The 22,810-nt window shown below is 39.4% G+C and overlaps 1 protein-coding gene and 1 pseudogene across 1 annotated transcript in view; both read left to right on the forward strand.

The window, feature by feature from the left end:
• Positions 1 to 22,810, forward strand: part of LOC140947587 (von Willebrand factor D and EGF domain-containing protein-like) — a 140,620-nt gene that overhangs the window by 81,086 nt on the left and 36,724 nt on the right. The window lies entirely within an intron of this gene.
• LOC140947945 (von Willebrand factor D and EGF domain-containing protein-like) overlaps positions 2,841 to 22,810 on the forward strand; it is a 46,460-nt pseudogene continuing 26,490 nt past the window's right edge.

The raw sequence follows: 22,810 nt of genomic DNA on the forward strand, positions 1-22,810 counted from the left end.
ACTAATTTGAAATCTCCTGAAAAAACCGTCAATTAAGCGAACTGCTCAAAGTCTTCTACTGGCTCAATGCAAATAAGTTAACGCTCAATGCTAAAAAGTCAAACTATGTTATCTTTCGTCCATATCAACGCAAGTTTAACTACTCGGTTAACTACTCGTACTGATTGATAACTGTACTCAAATTACTACCACTCTTCATTGTAAAGACCTTGTCAAATATCTTGGTGTCCTATTGGACAGCATTTATTTAAGCTGGAAACTTCATATTAATAATGTTGCATTAAAAGTAAACAGAACTGTTGAGTTGTTGCCCGTCTTTGGCACTTCGTCCCACGTACAACCCTTTTAAATATTTATCAATCATTGATATTGCTTTATCTGATATACGGTTTGCCGACTTGAGGTCAAGCTGCCAAAACCCATTTACCAAAAATTCTCGTGCTTCTAAAACGAGTCCTTCGTTTGATGTATTTTTCTGAACCCAGAGCCCATGCCGTGCCTTTATTTATTTCCTCAAAAATTCTACCCTTACAAATGTTATATGCTGAAAAAGTATCTTCTATAATGTTTGATGTCTCCTGCATGAATGCTCAGTCTAACATCTGTGATTTCTTCACTAAAGCTAATTCAAAGCAGGAGACCCGGTTTTCTTCGTCTGGAAAATATTATGTCCAAACTTCAAGACTGAATCTAAATCAAGATTCTTTTTCCAGGTTTGGAGCTAAACGTTGAAACGCAATTCCGAATTTCGTCAATCTCCAAAGGAGCTTTTAAAAAAATATATTTCATGAATTTTTGCTCTCGATAGTGGCAGCAGAGGACGATTAAGTTGAAGTGCCCATTCTCCTACAAAAAATTGCAAATTCTGCAGCCACAACTCAATGCACTAATAATTGATAGGTTCTGTGAGTAATAAATTTGTCTTGTAATTCCATTCTGTAAGACTATTTTGTAACTTTCGCTTTTGATTTCTGTAATTCTTATTTATCCACATAGTTCATTTAGGTTACTTTACAATACCATCTGTTATGACTACTGTAATCTTTCCTCCCCGCCAGCCTCGTCTAGCTTTTGCTATTTCGGGCGAAGGTGGCAAAATTATGAGTATGAAAATAAAGTATGGTTTGTGTGTTTTGAAGCCTCGTGCGACCTGTCATGTAAGGTAAGCAGTATTCAGTTGAGCCCTTTTCTTGCATCAAGCAACACTCCTTACCACCTGGTAACTTAACCAATCCGGACCCCGGTAATTGATCGGAAAACAGGATTTCAGTAACAAGAAAATGTTAGAATTTTTAAAACCTCTTCTTTCGTGACTCTGTCTGGCTTTTTGAAGGACTTATATCTGTGGGGCTTAAAATATTCTATCAGAAGAAATCGCACCACTTCATCGATCAAGTATCCGTTTCCTGCGAGCCCTGTCATATCCGCTTATATCCTTATCGCAATCTCAGGAAGTGCTGACCTTGTTGTATCACTACGTTCTAGGCTCGTTTTCTTGGCAGTAAGCTCCGAAAAAAAAATTTATACTAGAATCCCTAATATTTTCTTGATATTAAGAAGGGTCAGTGATGCTTCCAAAGAAACCGATCAAAGCTTTAATTTTCCTCTTAGTAACTTTAATGTTTATAAAGGAGAGCCAGTCTTGGAGGCGGCGTAGCTGTTCATCAGTGAATTGTCGGGTCAGCTCTTGGACGACTTGGTCACAGTGCAGCGCTTTGCAGTGTGGAACCGCTGGTAACCAACAAAGGACAAGGCGCGTGATTACCAATCCAAGCTGCGGTGGGGCAGGCTGTCCCTCCAACATGGTAGACAAAAGAATGTGTTACGGAAATACCCCAATTAACTGCCAGGTCAGTTCTTGGTCTCCATGGTCAGTATGCAGCACAGTGCAGTGCGGGAAATCAGGCTTTGAGCAGCGATCACGATATATAATCAGGCATTCTATTTGTGGAGGAACAGCTTGCCCCTCCGTGTTGCAAGAAACTAGGATCTGTTATGGAACTAAACCGTCTGCATGTATCTATTCTCCATGGTCGTCATGGAGCTCGTGTTCAGCATTCCGGTGTGGAGAAACTCAAACAAGCAGTAGACAGATTGATGCAAGAGAGCAATGTGGGGGAACACCATGTAATATCACGGCCTTAAGCAAAACTAGAGCTTGTAAACAAACATTTTGCGTCAACCAGGGAACTTTATCAGACGGGAAATGTTACTGCAAGTCGGGTTTTCATGGTAGCTGCTGTCAGTATAGTAGTAAGTATATTTGCATAATTTATCCCAATTAAAAGGCATTTTCAGTTTCCGAATTTCTTCGGTTTCAGCACTAATGGTGAGATGCGTTAAATCCGAAACACTCACTTTTAAAATCGAATGGCTGTTTTGAAACATTAAGGAATATCTTGGATCTTCAAAGCAATCTGCAGTTTCACTGTTCTGCATCATTCAAAGGCAACACTAAAATATATAGCACTATAGAAACCTCCGAAATGGCGTAATGGAACAGGGAGGTAAAAAATAAAATTAACAAAAAGCAAGTTCAATTTTTCTAACAGCAAGTGATTCTATTGTTGGATATATTAACATTACAGGATCACTAAACAATTCCCCGTTGTTAAATAAAGTACCATGACCACATTAGAGGAGAAGAGCTTGATGTCGCTGGTTCAATTTCCGCGACCGAGTAAGAGAGAGGAGCAAGAATTTACTGGTTCAATTTCCGGAACCGAGTGGGAGAGAGGAGCGGGAGCTTGCCGGTTCGATTCAAGGCACCAGACCAATACTTTCTTCTCTCTTTCCCCTTCCCATCGTTCCCCGAGCGCTCTCTTTTTCTTTCTCCCAGGCCTCCCCACAACACAAAGAGGCCTTTGCAGAGGAGAGAGGTTTACAACTATTGTGGAAAGATGGCTATCTATTTCGCTCTTCTCGATCTCCGAGTTGCAATCCTCTTTCTGGCTGTCGTACGTATCTCATCTGGTCAAACCATCCCGCCATGCAAAAAGAATGATTGCTGTCAAAAGGCAAGACATCAAGAACTTGACAATTCTCGTCGCAGTACGCGGAGTCACTACAAGTCAGGCCAAGTTCCGCTATGCGACAAAGGTCTGAAAGCAGGATGGTATCGATTTACAAGCTTTGTCGGTGGCGAAATGCCTACCACAAAAGTCGACGAAAATCGTTGTGGAACCCTGCATCCAATATGGCTGAGAACCCCGACTGGCACGCATCCTCGTCCTTCCACCAAGGCTGCTCCGGTGACAGTCATGGCATGCGTCAACATCAATGAAAGAAATGGCGGTTGCTTCCATTCCTTCAACGTAGGCGTCAAATTTTGTCCAGACAACTATTTCGTCTACTATCTTGTACCGATGCCTTCATGTAGCATTGCCTATTGCGCCGGTAAGATTTCCTTAAAAGCAGCAAACAGGTCGACAATGTTTGAAAGCGAAACGTCCGCGGTAAATTACTGGCCTGTAGGTTACAATTTTAACATCCACTTGGCGTCAACTTCTAGAGCTGTTTCGTACCGGCAAAAATTCCTTCGATCCTAAGTTCAATGAAGTTATTCCCCGGGGGTACTCTTTTAATGTAATATGGGAGTGTCTCGCTAAGTCTTTGAGACTCTGGACCTGTTCCAGATCCACCGACGACGAGTGGGGCGTAGTTTTGCACCAAAGCTGGAGAAAAAATAATCAGGGATGATATGGAATAAATCCACCTTGTTTCAAAGTCAAGCTAAGAAAAATACATGTACACTCCTCTTCCGGAGATGGAGGGTGATTCTTATACGCTATATCAGAGTTAGAAAGGCAAAAGCATTTACACTGTTGATTGGCTTATAGCCCATATGTGGGATTAGCCTCCCCCCCCCCCCCCCCCGGAGTTGTTCTCGAACAAGCTAATTAAGAGAGGACGTGCACCTTCAGTCACCAATTTTCCACTGAACCCGGAGTGTGACTGTGTGATTTTGTCAACGCTCGTCACGTCGACCGTTAACCTAATAGTTGCGTTGATAATTACTAACTATTTGGTATCCTTTCCTACTTCATGGAAAGTCGGTTTAATACTTATATTTTGCCTTTGAACGGAGGCGGTTTTATAAAAATTCGGCTTTTGGTCGGAATGATACAATTGACCACAAATGTTTGTTCGACTGAGTCTACTTCAAATGTTTCTAAATAGAATGAGTTGAAGTATTGTACTCAATGAAAAGCCAAAATTTTAGTTAGCATGATAGCTTGCACGTCTCGAGGCTTAAGTGTTTATCATTTCGTAACAATATTAGCATGTTGATGGTTTGCTATACTTCACTCGGATAGCGTTTAGTTTTTTTTTTCTTTTTTGTCACCGCCCTGGAGTTTTTCATAGATGGGCATGGAAATTTCTAGAGTCCCAGATGCATAAAACAGATATAGATTCGAAAATTCCAAAAAGAAGCCGAAGCTACAACGTATGCATGCCAATTTCCATGTAACGCTGGCATATGCGTTCGCTTTACCAAATTTATAGATTTCCATTACTGCAAGTCGTCTATATATAAAAAACTATATTGACGGCTTTGCAATTCGGAAGGGGTGGAAAAACGAAGAGACAGGCGGTCTGTGGACTCAGTCTCGCGTTACGCGCTTTGTGAGGCTTCTTGTCGAGTCCCCTCGAGTCGGAGGTTCTTGTACACACTGTAGAACTGCTTGCAGCGTAGCACAATATTGATCGAATGCTTCGTGCTTGTTGAATTCTAAAAAAAGGGTGTAAACAGCTCTACAAAACTTCAAAGAAAATGTTGATTCAGCAATAGCCTTGATTTCTCGTCTCGATGTGCTTCCTTTTTTAAGTTATCGCTCTGTAATTGCTATTGCAGGGCCACGGAGTTGAGTCCTCTCGGCTTGCTGAAATCTCGCTATGACAAATATCCCGACAATACGGCCACGGCAAAACTTAAAAAATTGCTATCACATGGAAAACCTCGTGATTGCGGGCATCCGGACACCTTTTCAGGTCTTAACAGCACAATTTGTTCTGATTCTTATTGTGACGGACATTGAGGGTGGGGGTCTAGCGATAAACCTGTTTCATAATGGCGGCTCATTTATTTATTCTTTCATAAGTGTATAAATGAGCCTTTCTGGTCTCGTTTGAAAGTAAGAATTCTTTGTATATTGCTCTTGATAACAGTGAGAAAGGCTTATTATCATACATATACAGGAATATATTGATAGGGTGCCATTATGGAAGAGGTCTACGGCAGTTTTGTTACACTGCGGTATTTTAAATACGAGTTTGCATTTCACAGGGAATGAAAAGCCATGCCCGTATGGACAATCAGGAAATTCGTTAAAAACATGTTCGGGTAAGTTAAAGTTCATTATCTGTTGTTTGAATTTCCTGGCCTTTGTGTGGAAGCACGGCTGGAATAAAAGTCCTTACCTTTCATACCTGTATGCGAATTTCTGGATTTCTGGCATCCATGATAAATAAATAAAAAAAGCAAGAATAAAATAATGAAATAGTTTAACGCAAGGGTACAGGGGATAGAATTTGCGCACAAACCTAAAAAACCTAAAACAACATAAAATAAAACTCGAAACCTTTCCCAAGTTTCCTTGGGTTTAAAGTCCACGAGAACGTTAGTTCTGAGAAAACCATTATCTCACATATTCAGGTAGACGCGTAACCGGGAATGTATGACGTGTACTAGCGTTTCAGACATGCTGAACCTCCTCCTCCATGTCCTCCCTCATCCCTCGCGAAACGTTTGTACACATCTCTTGACACACTAGAACCTTCTGGAACTTAGGAAAAAATAAAGGAAGAGCAATCATGTCACTTTAAACTTGTCACGTCATTTTTGTTTTCAAAATACAGTCACTATTTTTTATTTCATTACTGTTTATTGATATAATATTGTTATACTTTCGTTCAGCTTCACCGGTGAAGTTTCCTAGAAGCTACTTGATCCGCCCCAGTATTACACATAAAGATGAAAAGGGAGCAGGGGTCACTCTCGTCTGCAAAGTACCCATTAATCCCACGATAATGCAATGGAAGAATGTCTCATACGTTGTTCACTGGTATGCGGACGGACGACATGTGTATACAGAGCCAGAATTTTGTAAACCTACTAACGAAGGTGCGGGAACGAACGACCAACCATGTCCAGGAAAGAACGAAATTCGCTCTTATCTCAGAGGAGTTGGTAAAAACTATTACCCAGGACAATGGGTAAGTAATTTTGTGTGGGTCATTTTTTTTCAGTGTTGTATTTTTAAAATGTTCTTTTTATGGTTACCTTTAAAAACAAAATGATCTGTGGAGGATTATGACGTCGTCAAAGTGCAAGGTCAACCACCGTTGTTGGCGAAATAGAAGATTGGGCCTCTCCATTTCAAAGTCAATTTCAACACTGGAAATGAAAAAATAATAATTGCGTGCGACAAGAGGAGCCCGCAATCCTAATTTTCAGGTTGTTATTACGCATGCGTCGCATGTATGTAGCCAGCATTCCTTTGGAATTCCACTAAGAATGTAAGGAATGCATAGAACGCACTTTGATCGCGCGCATTTGGACCTTCTATTACTCGTAATCTGATCACGCGTGTTTTAACCATCTGTCACGAAAAACGTACGCAAAGCACAGCGCTGGAGAAAAGCGTTTTGACCTTCGATCGTTGTCGCGCGCACTCCGTAACCTTTGGTTATTACTAGTAATAATTACGATCGAGGTACGAGAACGCAACGCCTAATTTGTGTTGGGTGTCCTGTGCAATTAATAAGGGAGGTCTTTTCCAGATTACATTTGTCGTCGACACACATTTGCCTCACTTTGACGCGCTAACTAACGTGGTGATTCGTTTGTCCTTAGCCTGTTCACAGACCCTCTATTTTCTCTTCAAAGTCCGTCGAGCGCGCGTGACAAAAAATAAACTGCGGGGGATTTATTGACCGCAAGCGCAAAGGGGCAGGGGTGGGGGAAGAAGAAAATAGAAGAGACGAGGTCTGGGACCGAGAAACGATGTTCTCATAACTTACAAAGCGGTCACCTTGCGTGGTGGTCAGCGTATAATTGCAGTATCTTTCCCACAGTCAATATTTTAGAAGCCTGAAGCGAACCGGCAGAGGAAATTAAATAACCATGCCTCTTTGCTTTTTTTTCGCATATCGTATTTGTCCCTTGGTACTGAAATTGCAAGACGAAAGCGACAGTCACTGCAACCGTGTAAATTCTTAAACCGGTAACAACGCGGGCTGGAGCATTTCGATCGAGTTTGTAGGTTAACATCGTTTTGCCGAGCGAGGACATTGAAAGATTAAAGAAGTTATATATGACGCTGAAACAAATTCCTGGAGAAAGTGTCAAATTTATCAGAAGTAAAGTCTATTCAAGAGAGCTTTATAAATATCAGCGTACATACCTGAATAAACAGATTCACCCTTCGAATTCACAACAACAGTGGTAACAATTCACCTCGTTCATTACGATCAGTCAACACCTTGAATTCAAAGTTGAAAGTCAAAACGAATTGTTGGTTTTCACATGACGTCACTAAAATTGCCTGCTTCTCAGACGCTCTAAACCTTCTGTATAGAGCGTCTGCGAATTGGTGCACAATATCGTGTTCGAATCCCGCAGAATCGCAAGGACATATGTCGGCGTTTTTTATTGGTTAGTTTCTTACGCAGCTCGTGATTAGTCCGATTTGAATTAAGTGTTGACAGGCCAAACATGACTCATAGCTCGTGACAAGAGAGATTGATCTCGTGATAGTGTGAAACGTGACCTTAGAGTAGCTTCAACAACAGAGGTTTTTCTTACTCTCTTTTTGCGTAATTTATACAGTGCATCGAGTATTCTACAATTTGACTGAGCAATTTTTTTTTTGCCGTTTTGAGTCTCACATTTAGCTACATTTAGAGGTTATGAAGCGGTCTGTTCCATGCATATTGAGTAATTAGTTCCTGTGGTTCATTTTTCGGCAAATGTTTTCTGACAGGATTTGATCACAGATGCATAAGTGAATTTCTTTTATCTCTGTTAAAGCAAAAGCTTTCTTAATTCATTGCGGCTAAATAACCTTAGTTTCTTTGGTTTTCAACGAAATGCCTGGACCTGAATAGCTACATGTGTGTAGTTTTTTTTGGTCGTGAATATCATTATTTCCTGATTTGTTTTGACTCTACAACTGTCGGCTAGATTGAAGAACGAGTAAGCGGTAGTGCATCTGCAGCGATTGGAAGACGCGGGGAAACCAGTCGGCAAATTTACAAGAAAATTCTGGCCTTGAAGAATGAGAATTTCGCACACAAGTTCAATGCTTGACTTGAGGAAAATAGGAGCTATTACTGACAAGGTTTGGTGGCTGAGTAGAGCATACAAGTGTAGCCCACGTCGAGGTTTCAGGGGGTTTGCTTTTGTTTGTATCTGTATCTTGCTAAGCTTTTATCATTAAATTTGTACATGATCTTGTGATCACAATTCTTTGTTTTCGCCCATTCAGCAAGCACGCTATATTGGCATTAGCGAGTTCCATTTTATGGAGATGTAAACTGAAGTCACCCCAAAATGGAAACTTAAAAAAGCGTATAATCCATAACATAATACACATGACTTATATGACCTTTATTTTCCTAAAGGTGTTTTGAATACGAACGAACTCAGTCAATGTGAGGGGCGAAAACAGCAGTAACATACTCAGTAAATGAACCATAGGGTTTTAACTTATATAAGGGTCAATTATTGTGCATTGAGATGAATCGCTTGAAAAGAGAGACTTCGCTTGAAGATGCGATCAGAAGTAAATAAAGTCACAATAGTTCGTCACGTTCAATCTTTTTAATATCCAAGGACTGTGAATAGTGACTCCATATTGTTTAGCTGGCACAAAAACTTCGGAGGAGTTATAAAGCGGCATAATTATCGTCCACGAAGAAAAGTTAGTCATGGGTGAGACAAGCAATGAACTCGAGCGAATTTTTAACTCATATCGGTATCGGGTAAAATACATTGTTTGAAGAGCGTGCTGATGGAAGCAACATGCGAGCGAGAAATCTTTAAACTTTTTTAGGTCACAAAATGCAAAAGGATTTTATTCCTTTAAGTTAGAGAAAAATACCAAGAGGGAAATCTTAAAACTGAATATTTTTTATCTTGTGGAAAAAATTGTGCGTTTTCATGTAGACTGTAGACCGCAAATTAGGATCGTCTATTTACTGCACTTTTCACAAACATGCGAATTCTGAAGTTCAGAAGCCAAACGACGATTGCGTTTTTCGCTGCTGTCAATCATCTTATCTTAACGGACCTCTTAGGAAACAAACTTTACTTCACGGATTCAAACTGGTTTGTGATTTGTGGATTTCGATCCGTTTTGTGTTTCTCTGTTTCAAGGTTCGTCGCTTGTGATCGTAATTATGATTGACGGCAGCGAAAAACACAATTGTGAAGGTGGCTTTTGAAGTTTAGAGTTCTCGTGTTTGTGAAAAGCGCAGCAAAGTCTCAGTGCAGTCGGAGGCCCCTGGATCAGGCGGGATCAATGGGCTGTTGGCTGTCTGCTTTAGTATACTTCTGGTTTTCATACAATACAATATTTCTGTCTAGTGTAAATCAGCTCCGTCCGTCGCACTTTATGCTTGTAGAAGCACAACAATTTTTGGAATTTCCGGTTACGTCAAATTAGTCACTTTATACTGTCACGCTATATTTTGGGGCATTCAGGGATTGGAGAACGGGTGCGTGAAAACAATGAAAATCGCTCCTGCTTAGAATTAATGGCTAACTTGTTTATTTTTATTCATAATGGTGGAATTTAAAAGTTATTATACAGCACCCACTTAAAAATGGTACTCTTTTTTTTTGGCTACGAAAGTCTTTCAAAAGGGTACTATGTTCTGAATGAGTTTATGTTTCAGTCTCACATGAGATTCTGTCGCATGCAATGGTCGGCGACAAGGTTTTGTAGTAGCCTGAGTGTGTATAGCCGCCCTCTCCCCTCAGAAAAAATAGCCCCTTTGCAGCCCAGTTAAAAATTGCCTTTGGAGATTCTTGTTCCTTCTCAAAAACCGTTATCTTTGGTTTTTGACGTAATGCGCATGATCGGTACACAGATAAGCTGGCAAGACCCTTGATGATCGCTTCGCAAGTTGTGAGAACATCGTTTGAATTTTATTCAATTTAAGGGAATGTATGGGAAGTAGCTCCCCCCTGACTAAAACCATCACTAATGTTTTGCTTGTTTTAACACTGTCAGATACAATGCGAAGTTAAAGCAAAGTACACTACCATGAAAGCAAATCCGTGGTCCGAGCCCATGTCCCTTTTACGGCCATTTTTTGCTGGTATTAAGGTAAAGAAACTGCTCTTTGCAGAAATTCAGAATCCTGAAGAATGAAAAACAAAAAAAAAAAAAAGACAGGATACACTAAATTCAATGTCAGGCATGTTGATATAATAGCCCACGTTCGATATATTAAAATTCTAACATGACTCCTAGGCTTTCTGGTCATTTTTCTTTATTTGGTTTGCTTTTCTTTTAGTACAGAAAAATGGTGCAACATTGTTCAAATTAGTGTTAAAAGCACGAAATTTTGCAGAGATATAGAGGTCCATGCCCTGAGTAATTCTGGATAAGACGTTACTCTCCAGATTGAATACTTCCAGTTTTATAACCATGGAATAATTATCATTTAAACAGCAAAAACACAGCCTTAAAGTTACAGAATGGGTCCGAAATTTATAAGAGCCATAAGATACAATGTAGTGCACAGTGTTATCCATTGAACCACGCCTTCTGATGGATACTTCCAGAAATAAAGACGAGGAATACATTAAATAAAAATACGAAAATTGTGCTCTGTTTAAGCAACAACAGCAACAACAACAACATCAACAATAATGTATTTATTTAAAGAAATATAAAGTTTACAATACTTTATGTCCGGCAAATAGCTATAATGCTAATCTAGGCAGGACAAGACTTTAAGTAAAGACGTTATTAAAACACATAAGAAAAAAGAAAAGAAAAGAAATACAAAAACATACAGAAAGAAACACCTTACATATAAATTCAAGTACAGGGGATTTTGTTATTTGAAAAAGACTGAAAATTACAACTGGAGGTATATACAGCATATCAGGTTAACTTCACAAAATATTCTATTAAATAATTAACATTCAAATAATTATCTTCATTACCTGGAACATTAAGGAGTAGCGATTTAATTTTTTTACGAAAATTAGATATGTTGGGAGTCTTAACAGAAAGTGGAGTAGAATTCCAAGCAACTCTAGATAGGAAGTCATGCTCCTTTTCAAGTACTTCCAGTTAAACAGCTATGGAATGGATTATACATACAAAGCGCTGGAAAATATTATTTCTAGGGTGGAATCAAAAGATTCAAAAAGTCACCGTGATTGCCTACATTGCCGTTTGTATTTCTATGGATAGAATCACGCCTTTTGGTGGATCCTTACAAAGAAATAGATGTTGCATTGGTATTACCGAAAGTGAACAATATAGAGAAACAAAAATATGCCTACACGCGTCATAGTTCTATACTTCCATGTCATCGATAATATTTCCATGTAGTTATTATGCCTAAAATAATTCCACGCCTTTATTGAGTACTTTCAGTTGTGCAGTCATGGAATTAATTTCACAAAATGAAAAAGAATATGACCAGACACTTTTTCCGAGCTAAGGCTTTGAATGATTTCTCGTGGGCAACGCAATCCCTTCTCTCTTTTCCTGGCTGTGTTATCAGGTTCCTTTATTAATGAAATCAAAGCTCGATCTTAGAGGCCGGCGTGCAAAACTTATGACAAATTCTAAACACCAAAGGCATAGTGTATGCCACATTAACCTGATATGATCTGCGATCTGCACTTCTTTCCGATCCCATTTACTTTACTTTTTGACAAAAAAAAACATGAGTCCAAAGTTGGCGTTACAAATGCTGTATAATCTTACTCAAACAGCAGCGGTTCAACCTGTTTTTACTCACCTAAAGACGAGTCAACAAATGGTCATTGCAGCTCACATTGTCCTCTGCACTTGCACAGGGCAGTACATGGAAGATGTGACTTAACACATTTGCATCGCCCTTTACATCCCTTCTCATACTGACAGCTACTTTTCAGCAACAGTTCAGAAACCTTGGACACCTCTGGAAGTGGAGTCCATACAGGCTCCCACTGACCGCTTGAAGATTACTGCCAACCCCATTCTGATGGAGACGGGAGATTTGGACTGGCTGTGAGGGCCTGACCCCAGCAATGGCCTGTCATGTAGGCTGCTCGCTTAACATGCTGCAGGAGAGCAGCAAACGTGGGTGGAATTACGTTCATTCTGGTTCTTGTGGAAATGGCTGACACCAATCTTATGAGGAATGCCAATAGGGCCTCCGAATGGTACGCTAGCAATCTGCTACAAGGAAACCTGAGCAAATATCAAACTATGACTTTAAAGCATAACAAGACAGAAAGTAACACTCCATTACACTTTCAAGGAAACACCATCGAATCTTCTGACTGTCTTAAGTTGTTAGGGGTCACCATAGATGAACAGTTGAATTTTAACACTCACATTAATGAAATATGTAAGAAGGCGAGTCAAAGAGTAGGTGTAATGTTAAGGCTTAAAAAACTTGTCCCTACCAATGCTAAATTAACTCTGTATAAATCAGCCATATTGCCTTACTTAACCTATTGCCACTTGACTTGGCATTTCTGTAGTGCTACCGACAAAAGAAAGCTTGAACGGGTCCAAGAAAGAGCACTACGCGCAGTTTTCCTAGATAAGCAATCAAGCTACCAAGCATTGCTGGACAAAAGTGACCTAACGACTCTTCAGAACAGAAGACTGCAAAATATTGCTATCCTTATGTATAAGGTGAAACACAAACTATGCCCCATCAAAATATCCGAGCTATTTCACGCGCATTGCTCACCCTACAACTTGAGGACGGCAGAGTTCGCCATTCCCAGATTTAGGACCAATAAATATGGTAAACACTCGCTCACCTACCTGGGACCAAAGTTGTGGAATAAGCTACCAAGCGAAATCAGAACTCTCCCATAATTATTTAGTTTCAAAAATTGTATTCGTAAATTTGATCTAGGTGTAATGATAGACGACGACAATTGCTCCAATTGCATCCTTTGTAATTCTTAATCTTTTTAAATCAATTATTTCATTAGTTGATAGTTAGTAGGTTTTTAACTATATTATATTGTTAGGTAACTATATTATATTGTTGGGTGTCCCCAATTAGTAGAGGGGTTCTTAACCCCATCGGCTAGACATTCCAAGACACATTAATAAAGTTTTATATATGTGTTATGTTATAAATCCAATCTTGCTTCATTTGCAGAAACACAGTTAATGGTTCTGTCGTACATTAGAACTACGAAGCGCTCCAGGAGGGAAAGGGTCTCGTAAACTGCTTCAGTGTTGGGGTTATTACCTAGAGTAGCAAACGCTGGAGTAACATCGATCTTCATAGACCTTCCATGTGTCCCAAGCAGTTTTTCTGCCTTTATTAAAAGGACGAGACTTGATTACACCCGGTGAGGGCATGAAATGCCGGTAAAGCTACGCTTTTCTGAGGACACAAAACAGCTGTAATTTTGTGAACCTCGATATAGCGGAATGCCTTGTCAGCATTAGCATTAACTCCATGACTTTTCAACGGGAAGCACTTTATAAAGGGCGTTGCATAATTTAAAACATCATGAGTGAATGGAAATATTATTGTCCAGGTGGAAGTACAGAATTATGACATGTGCAGGCACTTTTGGTGCCCAATTGAACACTTCTAGTAATACCAATGCAACCTTTATTTATCTGTAAGTATCCACTAAAAGGCGTGGTTTCATCCATAGAAATACTCATTGCAATGTAGCTTATCATGGTGACATTTTTTAATCTTTTGATTCCACCCTAGAAATGCTATTTTTCTGCATTTATTTATGTAATCCATTTCACAGCTGTTCAACTGGAAGTACTTGAAAAGGGGCGTGACGTCCCATGTAAAGTTATTTATAAAATTAAAACTTATCCATAAACAAGAGTTAAAGTATGAATAAGCTTAAACAGTGCATAATTTTCGTATTTTTATTATAATGTATTCCTCGCCTTTATTTCTGGACGTATTTATTAGAGGGCGTGGTTCTATGGATATCACTATGCAGTACTCTGTATTTTTTTGCTCTTATAAATTTCGGACCTATTCTTTAACTTTAAGGCTGTGTATTTGCCGTTTAAATGATAATTAATTCCATGGTTATTAAACTGGAAGTATTCAGTTTGGTGCGTGGAGGTCGTATCTAGAATTAATTGTAACATTAACATCTATCCATAAACAAGAGTTTGTAGTATATACAAGCTTAAACAGTGCATATAAATTTACGTATTTTTTTATAACGTATTCCTTGTCTTAATTTCTGCAAGTATCCATCAGAGGGCGCGGTTCTTTGGATAGCTCCGCACACTACAGTTTATCTTATGGCTCTTATAAATTTCGGACCCATTCTTTAACTTTAAAGCTGTGTTTTTGCTGTTTACATGATAATTAATTCCATGACTATAAAACTGGAAGTATTCAATCTGGGGAGTGACGTCCTATCCAGAATCACTCAGGGCATGGACCTCTATACCTCTGCCAAATTTCGTGCTTTTGACACTAATTTGAACAATATTACATGTTTTCTGCACCATTTTCCTGTACTATTTGTGCTCAAGTCTCTTTTGGGAATTGCGAGACAAAGAAGTCTTGAAAATTTGCAAGTTTGACTCTAAAGCCTCGGAGTTAAGTTAGAATTTTAACATATCGAATGTGGGCTATTAAAGTTAAATCGTAGATATATTATTTGAATACGTAAAAAATTTCGTCTAAGCGAAAAACTTGTACAAAAAACCACGCTCATTTCACCAGTTTTAAATTTGAATTGGATGCAAACATAGGTGTTAAATGCAATTTTTCCAGAATGAAACACCTCTCCTTTTACGAAAGAAGGCTCACAGAAAAGGCTATGTATGATTAAGACCTTTAAAATATAAATGTTTCGTCCTAGTTTAACCTGGATTACCTTGGATCAAAAGGTCCGTTCTCAGAATACTAGAATGGATCGCGGTCTTTTTTTTCTAGGTGCTTCGCGGCTTTGTGCCAATAATTAGGAATCAGGTAAACTTCTGGCACCCATGGTAAACTCGAATTGAACAGAACGCCTTAATTCCCCCTATTTTTCAGGTGACTCCTTCTGTTCTTACAATAGATGAATGCAAGGATCCATATAGCGTGAGCTTCACTTTAAAGCCCACGATACCAGTTCGTTTTTCTGATGGCCTGTCTGTGAGACTTTACCTCTCTGCTGGTTTGTTGGTGGGAAAAGATGAGTGTTCCTTTATTCTTAAAGGAATGAAAGAGGTAAAAGTGACTGTAAGAGTGGCCTGCCATACGATTCGTGATCCACAAGCCGGTAGATGGAAAGCCATAAGTCCTAAAATCACCAACGTTCAAATGCTGCTTCCTAACTTTTGGAAATACGTTGACCTGCCAATAGTCCCGGTGAGTGCTTAATACAATCGAACCTCCCCGGCGTAAGCGACCGTCTAACTTGTAAAGATGCAGTGGTGGCTAATACGGAAGGTGGTCGCTTACAAGAATAAAACCATAGAGCGTCTTTTCCCAGTAGGGGTCCCGACACGACAAATACACTTTTTTAAGGAGAACTTACAGCATGCAATTATCAATACGCTATGTTAACCTCCGCAGTTTTGTCACTTAAAGTTTTTTGTATTCTCTGAGTAGCGTGGTACATACAGCGAACACAGAGATCAGACCGTGCGTCAAGAGGTAAAAACAACAGGAAAAAGACGGGTCGCGGCCGCTTACGAGAGGTTCCAACTATAATAATTTTGGTGGAAAAATTTTGGTGTTGTGGATAGAAGGTCAAAAAAAGTTCCAGAAAAATTAATAGGTAGTTTAGCTATTAATAGGTACGATCAATGGCGCTGTTATATATTACTTGAAGACGCTGTTGGATCCAAGATGAAAAGAAGATAGTTTTCTGGATAGCAGTATACATATCTATACACTACCTCAGCTCTTAAATAAAATCCCTTAGATAGTACTGCACAATTCCTTATACATGCCTTATGCTTCATCTGTAATTTCTTACAGCTTGCGTATGAAAACACTATGTATAGTGTGTTAATATTCAATAAAGTTTGACTGATTGATTGAAACATATCCTTAGTATAGGATGGTAAGGATTTAATGATTCGTATATTCATCATGATGTACATAAGAAAGGATTTATTTTTAATTTTATCTTATTTAAAAGAAAGGTCATTACCATTATTTTCCCGCAGACTTAGTTAGACTTAATGACATGGGTTGAAACATTTTTTTTACTGTCATGATTTGCAGGTAGTTGTGCGTCAGAGTATAGGAGAAATCTATAAATGCAAGAGTGTTACAGATCCTCATTACCGCTTGCTCAATCTTGAAAGCAGGTAGACCTTATCTGAAATACTACCAGCACACAATACATCGAGGTGCATCCAGAGGCGGAACAGCTTAACAAAATTTTGTGTGAAAGTGAGCTCATGTAATCTCATGTTGACGAGCGTGAAATTGCATCTAAAACAAGTACCAATATCGTTCACGGTACCAGGCATGCAAAATTGGCATTTATTCAACGAATCTACGTAGTTCTTCATACAGAAGCATTGCTTCGCCATGTTAGTGCTCACTGCGACTTAAGAGAGATGATTTTGTGCAATAATTGTTTATAGATCAGCGGTAATGGTAGTTATGATTAATTATTTTCATGTTTTTTGTATCGTCTTGATAAACGTAATTGTGGGAAACTGAAAACTTCATTTTCTTCTGAGTATAAAAAGACTTTAAAAAAAGCCAAACTTAAGGGTGTTCTTATTATGTTTATGCACCAATAAACATTAAGAAACACTTAATGACTGGTTTTGGGAAACAAAATTATATAGCCCACGAAGAAAAAACTTTTTCGTCTACAAATTTATGAAAACAAATGTCACGAGCGATCAACGTTCGCAGGTATCAGTGCACTGTTACCCTCTGACGTCATAGATTTGCAAAGATTTTGGCGGGGAAACTGTTCCATTAGTAGATGTCAATTGACCTCTAAGCAAACAGTGAGAGCAGCCACTGTTGGGAAAAGATCTCCAGCTATATAACAAGAAAATATATTTCAGGATTGACTATAACAAAATAAATCATCACCGGCCTTAGATATCATCCCTTGCCCTTGTGCGCTCAAGGAATGGTATTATTTAAAAGGTAGGTTAAACAACTGTTATCCCAACACTCATCTCTGTTTTATACTTTGTCTGAACAGAACGGTATGGAAAGATTTCATGGGACTTGGAGATTTTGTGTTATATCACGACGTAGATAGAGACTTCGAGGTGAGCTAACTTCACTTGTACACTCTTTGATTCCATTACCATTTCATGAAATCATGTACAACTGACTTGGATACTAGATATATTATATAGTCATTATCTTTCATCTGTTTGTGTACTGAAAACTTCCCGAGGCCGAAACGTTGTAACTAATTATTTAAATTGAACTTTTTAGCTGAAATCGTCCAGCTGTAGTGTCTTTTTTTAACCAGTTTTTACAATATTTTTACCGAACACCGAGAATCCGCTTTTGGCTCGAGTAAAAGGGTCAGCTTTCCCTTCATGTAAACTCTCACTAGAGTTGTTGGGAGGGTAGCCCTCTCTTTCAGGACAACATTTCTATATACTGTGTAAACGGGTGCTAATACCTTATTATAGAAAATTAATGCTCCATGGAATTAAGGTATTGGAGAAAAAGGCGACTTGAATCAACGCAAGTAAAGTGGAAAACGATTTTCGAATAAAGAAAATCAACGCGAAAGACTGAGGGTAACATTTCAAAATGAAGGAAATTCTGAACAACTGAACTTGTTGAGACAACAGGAAAAACGTTAAACGTCTAATCAGAAGTGTATTGAGAATTTGGGATCAAAATAATGGAAATTAAGCTCGCGGAAAGTATGCTACACTTAGTTAACGGCGCGAAAATTAACGATTACAGAAATTAACTCGACTAAAATTAACGCAGATTTTTCTAAATTGCGTTAATTTCCTCTAACAAGGTACTTATTTTCAGGTTCAAACCAGACAGTGGGCTTGCAACAATCCAAGGTCCGTTACTTGCAACTGTGGAGCAATAGTTCGTCTCAAGCATCATCTGATTAAATTTAGCTGCTGTAATCCGACAATGATGCGAGACAGTCACACACCCATTCAAGTTGACATACCAGGCCCTAAATGTTTGCCACCAGGTCTTTCCTTGAGGAATAAAATCTTTGGTTCGAATACTGGTTATGAGGTACGTGCTGTTTCATATTTCCTGATGGTTTATTGTAAAAAAAAAAAAAAAAAGAATTGTTTTTCCTTATGGTATTGTGCTAGCACAGCTTTTCCTTTCCTTTAGCGCTCGATTTTGGCGTACTCGAGAAACGAGGAAGATCTTTGTTGAGCATGCCCGCCATGTTGTTAGGATACATTTACGAGCTTAGGCCTAACAGTCGTGCGCTCGATCAGTAATGGCCCGAATTTTAACAATAAACGGTAGCTCACACTCGGAAAACAAGTTTGACGAGAGAAAAAGATCGACTAGTTTAGAAATCCGGGATATTGAACGGCGACTTCAAAGGCTTAACGTGATTCAGGCATGGCCTCGTTTTCACTTTCTGACTCCTCAAAAGACAAAAGAAGATCAAGGTGTTCTTATGTACGCAGAGTGTAATAAAGCATGTCGCGCTTTTGTTCTTCTGTACTGTACTTTCAAATTCCAAGTACATTTCTGATCTCATTTACTGCACCAAATTCTGAAAGAAGTTTACATTACTGTAAGCATTTGCAAGAGGGCTACATTTATCGTCGTATCTATAAGATTTCGAGCAAAATGTCGGTTAGTCTTTATCAAGCATCTAGCTAATTCGAAAACGTTAAAGATGTATGGCAAATTTACGATGTCCCTCGATATCGATAGACAATTTGCGGTGCACCACGAGGGAGAGTGTTTAACTTTTATCCATGGCAAAAATAACGAAGTGAATATATGCGTTCAATTCTTTGTAAAAGTTGTTTATATCCACCAAAAGAATAAACGGAAATTTTTAAGGTTTAGTTGCCATCTTGCTGCGCTGTACTGTCATCAGTGCCGTAAAACAAAGCCGAAGCTTTATTGTTGCTTTTAATAACCCCCTTCATCTCATTTTTAAGTTGTCATGTCTTGTCAAAATTGTGTTGCAGTATATATTGCCATCCGGGATAAAAGTACAGTTAGTAAGGAACTACTGGGGCATCGATGTTTCGATTTACACTCCTAAGGCTAATGGAAATAAAAAAGGTCTGTGTACGTACCAAAGTACTTCCGGTGGACAACGGTTGATGGACAAAAACTTTGGAAATCAGCAAAGGTAAGGACTGATTGTTTATAGTCATATAAAATTGAATAGTATTTGCCAGTTTTGATCATGGTAAGGTAAAAAAGGTAAAGGCGCACACGAGCCACCGGTTTCATCAGCATGAAGCACCTAGGAGTATTGTACTCCCCCCTGGGCGGGATGCTAGTCCACCGCAGGGTTATCCCCTAGGAGTATGTCGCCGGTACCCATTTATACACCTGGGTGAAGACAGACACAGTGGAGTAAAGTTCCTTGTCTAAAGAAAAAACGCAACGGCTTGAACCCCGGACCTCCAGATCCGGAAGTGGAGGTGTTAACCACTCGACCACAGACGCCTCCACCAGTTACGATCATGCTACGTGTAAAATAAGCTCTTCATTTCATTTTTGAGAAGGCGTGACATATCTTGGACAAAATGAAAAGGAATGCCAGACGGCCCTGCCCACCCCCTCCCCCGCCCCCTTCAAATACGAGGCCGCTCGAAGGCGGAAACGCACCATTTTACCATCCTTGATTTGGGGGAAAGGAACGGTTTGTGGAAATCCTACGTATATTTTGTCTGAGATTGTAGTTAGTCAATTTTTCTTGTTTTTGTTCCTTTTTGTTTTATTTCTTTACTTAAATTATTACACCTCTATTAAAAACGCTACAACCTTTCGTAACTTCTGTACTATTCAATTACATTCTTCTAAAGTTTAGTTGGACTTTTCCCTTCAGGGCATCGCCAAGCTACTTCGATACACTTCCTGCTGACGTCAATTCAGATAAAGAAGGTGTGGAATATGAACAATCTTGTAGCTGTAGTAAAATACAAAATGATAAGCACACAGATGACTGCGTGGACGGCATTCCAGTTGTCTTTGCCCAAGGCTTTTTGAACCAAGGAAAAAAGGGGCAGAGAATAAAAAAGTGTCACAAGAATATTGCCGCACGAAAGAAAAGAGAAATAAGGGATATAGTAGAGGGGTCGGACGATTTAACGGACGAGGATTTTAGGTTGTTTTACAACTCCCTGGAGACGGATAATCATATTAGATCAAAACGATCAGTTAATTCGATTTCTAAGGAGAACGCAACACGATACTGCAATGAGAAATTGGCGGAAACTCCAGTGGGGAAGTTGTGCGCCAAAATGGGAACAAATGTACAGGCACTGGTGAACGTCTGCTCCTCTGACATCGAGGTAAGTATCCTCAAAGCTAGCCGAAAGGAGGCAGATCGAAACAGCTGTCACAATTTTATTTCAGTAGCTTCTTTAGACAAGAAAATGCATATAACAATTAGGAGGCCCAGGAGCAGTCGGTCGGGTCGAAAAACCGTCGAACCGTTTTCCCTAAGACGACTGACTCCGAACTGGACCTCTGAGCTGAGGATGACCTTGATTCAGTGAAGGGAGAAAGGAGTACCAAGAAAAATGCTCCTAGTACGGTCCTATAACAAAAAAGGAGAAGAAAATTACTAAGGGACAAGTCAGGCCTGATGAACGTCCTGATCACCTTCGTCCCTAGGGTTCCCTCCAAAGGAGTAGAAGAGAACTCAGGGAAGAAAGTAGCCTGTGTTACAAGCGGGATTGCTTGCATGCGCTCGACTGAAACATGCGAACAAATAACGCCTGTTACGCAGACTAGGAGCAAGGTTTTGCCTAGATTTACGCCCCTGAACTTTCTTGACGAACATCACTATCTTTTTCACATCGTCTTGCGATCATTTATTGTAACCATTCTTAAAAGCTTTGGTTCAAAGTGTTGTCTCAATTACCTCATTAAAGGGGCCAAGTCAAGCTATTCCCCTTCATAGGTGTCAGAAAAATAATGGTCCAATTTTGCCGTGTGTTGGATTAAACCTTAAAATTAAGTTGGGCAAGGACTCTTTCTGGAACAAATTATAGCAATCTGACTTGTGGTAAGAAGGGTTTGAACGTGGGTACTTGGTAAAGCCCTAAATATAATTATATACCGCGTTTCAAGTTATTTTAAAGCAATTTTGCAAACAAGTTCTACATGATTGTTCCCCGTTTGTCTTTTGGGATCCTCTCCTAGATTCCTGTGCGCTTATAAAACTTTTTAATCCACTTATACCGACTTGAGCCGAAAATAACAACATTATGTATGTATTATGTATGTCTTTGGTCTTTTTGTAGTTTACGGGAGACCTGTCGTTTGCCGTTGGAGCTGTTTCCATGTTGATGAACGAATGTAACGACGCACTTGTACAGAACATAACATTACCTGCCAGTAATTCTACTACTAATAGTACGTCTAATAGCATCCAGGAGGTGATAATACCCGCTATAGTAGAAGAGATTGGCCAGCTTTTGTGTCCTAATGACTGTGCATTTAACGGAAAATGCGTCAACGGCTCGTGTATTTGTAATAAGGACTACACTGCTGAAGACTGCTCTATATCATTGTATCAAGTACCAGATATTTCAAGGTTAGTGTTGCGTGTCTGTGAAAGAGAAAATAATTCAGTCGATGCATTCAATATTTGCAAAACTTAGAGCTCAGTTATGCCAGATTCGTTAAATTCCCACCCTGCTTCATGGAGCAGTATTTGTTACACACGTGGAAAATATATCAAAAAAAAAATATATCGTAAAAAGATAAAGGCGTACACGAGCCAAAGGTCCAAATGGCCGGAGCTTATAGCAGATTCCTAGCTTTGCTACTCCCCACCCCCCACCCCCCATCAGGACGGTATGCTAGTCCATCGGTTATCCCCAGCAGTATGTCGCCGGTATCCATTTATATACCTGGGTAAAGAGAGAGGGACAACGTGGAGTAAAGGTCCTTGTCTAAGGAAACAACGCGACGGGCGAGGCTTGAACCCGGACCTTCAGATCCGGAGTTCGAGGTATCAACCGCTCGGCCACCAAGGAGGATTATAAAGATTTATAGCTATAGTATCCACATAACTTTGCGGTCTGTCGCTTAGGGCTAAGGCCCTAGATTTGCCGTCTCTGTAATGCTTTAATCTGATAAATTCAAGTTTTCTGGCTGTCGTATTGTGAATTTTATCTTTCAGACTTCAAACAAATGGTTTGTGCGATAGACGAATAAGACCTTGTAAGAAAGTTTCGGTGTTTGGAAATGGTTTTCTTAATTCTACAAACTTAACTTGCCATATTCAGGAAATTGAGGTATTACATCATGATGATAAAACATCTTAAATTCTATCCTATATTTACGTTGTTGCAAAAAAAAACATACTTACACCTTACTTAAGTAGCCTACAGTCTCTTTGATCCCTAGGTATGGGCTAAGTTTTGAAAATACGTTCTCGTACGGGATTTCGTACGTCTTATTTATCAAGCATCGGTAATCCTTTAAGAAA

This window comes from Porites lutea, chromosome 9 (assembly GCF_958299795.1).
Source record: "Porites lutea chromosome 9, jaPorLute2.1, whole genome shotgun sequence".
In the NCBI taxonomy this organism is placed as follows: Eukaryota; Metazoa; Cnidaria; class Anthozoa; order Scleractinia; family Poritidae; genus Porites; species Porites lutea.